This window comes from Lissotriton helveticus (assembly GCF_964261635.1).
Source record: "Lissotriton helveticus chromosome 1_1 unlocalized genomic scaffold, aLisHel1.1 SUPER_1_unloc_10, whole genome shotgun sequence".
Lineage (NCBI taxonomy): Eukaryota > Metazoa > Chordata > Amphibia > Caudata > Salamandridae > Lissotriton > Lissotriton helveticus.
The window spans coordinates 3,664,943-3,667,249 of NW_027611649.1; positions in this window are offsets into that span (position 1 = coordinate 3,664,943).

Consider the following 2,307-nt stretch of genomic DNA (forward strand, 5'->3'; position numbering starts at 1 on the left):
AGTGTTCTGCGATTTTTATCTTCAACTTTACACAGATGATACGGAAGGAGACTGCACAGATCGAATAAATCAATTTATTGATCAGGCCTTGAATGATACTTTATCTATTCAGGAGAGGGAGAATCTGGATTTGCCCATTACTTGGGAAGAAATTGAGGGGTCATTACTATCCTTGGCCTCCGGAAAGGCGGTAGGTCCCGACCTCATTCCCTTGGAGTTCTTTAAACATTTTCGAAACGTATTAAAAGCAGAACTGGTGGATTTATTTCTAAGAGCACAACAAGGCCTAGCCCCTCAGTCCTGGCAGGATTCCATTATAACTGTGTTTCTTAAAAAGGGCAAACCTCCTCTGTTACCGAGATCCTTTCGCCCCATTTCCCTCATAAATGCCGATAGTAAAATTTTCTCCAAAATCTTTGCATCACGCTTATCTAATGTTATATCTTTATTGGTTTCCAAATATCAGCATGGCTTCATCCCTTCTTGAGACACCGCGGACCACATCCGATGAGTGATCACGTTTTTGGATTGGTCCCAAGCAACCCGGTCTAGGGTTGGACTCATTTTTTTAGACGCTGAAAAAGCTTTTGACCGATTTGCTTGGAACTATTTATGGGATGTGCTAGTTAGGAAGGGATTAGGCCCAGGGTTTCTAACAGCTTTAAAAACTATGTACACTGCCCCAAAAGCGTGTATTCAAATCAATGGCCAACTCTCCCCTTTATTTTTGATCACCAGGGGTACCCGTCAAGGATGCCCCTGCTCCCCCTTACTTTTCGCACTTTATATCGACCCCTTAATTAACCGGTTTATCATGGAACAAAGGATTAGCCCCATTTGCTTAGCGAATATGAATTATCGTGCACTGGCTTACGCTGATGACATAGTTGTAACAACCACCGACGTGCAGACTGCTGTTCCTGCAATTAACGAACTCGCTAAACAATTTGGGGCATTCTCAGGGTACAAACTAAATATAGAAAAGACACAGATTTTATGTACAGGAGACAATACACTTCTAAACATTCCTACTGTTTCAGAGGTCACATATTTAGGAATCAGACTAACTTTGCCCATAGAGAAAATACCTGAACTTAATATTAGTCTTGTGATATCTCAAATTAATAGCTTGCTACAACGCCTAGATAATCTACACCTATCACTGCATGGTAGACTCAACATTTTAAAAATGTTGATTCTGCCAAAAGTGTTATACTTGTACCGTACCATACCGTTGGAATTTTCCCCTTCTTGTTTCAAAAGTTTAGAAAGGACTACATCTAGGTTCTTATGGGGTAACAAGCATCATCGGAAAGCTTTAAAATAAATGGTGCTGAGTAAGGAGTGTGGAGGATGGAATGTTCCATATTTCATCTTTTATTACTTAGCAGCAACGCTTCAATTTATCAGACCTCTCATAATTTGTGACAGAGCAGAAATTACCGAATGTCAAACTCCATCTATTAATGAATTGATTATGGGTGAAGAAGTGAAAGGCAGTTTTCTTAAGGTTGTAGAGCCGAGCTACCATAAAAAGACAAAGTATAAGATGATGAAGTCAGCCTTTGGAGCTTGGCAGAAAGTACGTAAGCTTTTGTCCATATCTAAACTAAATCCTTACGCACATTTAGCGTCTCCCAGGCTTCTGCCAAATATTTTCTGTGATCTCACAATTTACAGGTGGGAACAGAAAGGACTATTTTATCTAGGTGATTTGTTTAACAATGGTCAAATCGCATCTTTTTAAGAACTACAGACTAAATTTTCGTTGGCAAGAAATGATTTTTTCAAATTCCTTCAGATCCGCAGTTATCTACAGAGCCATACATTTATTACTTCAGTGAGAATGATAAAAATTTCTTTATTTGAGCTTCTTTATAAAAAAATGCCTACAGGTCCTCTTTATACAAGTTTGATTCAAGAATGAAGACGATATGGATCAACGTCAGCTTAAATGGGTTACTAAATTAGGTCTCCCTGGTATTGATGTTTTGTCCTCAGTTAAATGTGCTTCATGGTGCTTAATCACAGGGATGATGAAATCTCAGCACTTTATGTGCATACACGATCTTTACTATACCCCCAGCAAGGTTGTCAAGTGGAGCTCTACCACTGGAACGACCTGTAGTCGCTGCGGGTTGTATGCAGCTAATGATTTGCATATGTTTTTTCAATGTCCTAAACTTAGGAGTTTTTTTCAACAAATTGAAAGTTTTCTTGCAGTTGTCCTTAGTTGTGATATTTCAGTAAACATCGAGATGGTGTTGTTAGGAATGGACTCTTCTATTTCTAGATCAAGATCTGTAA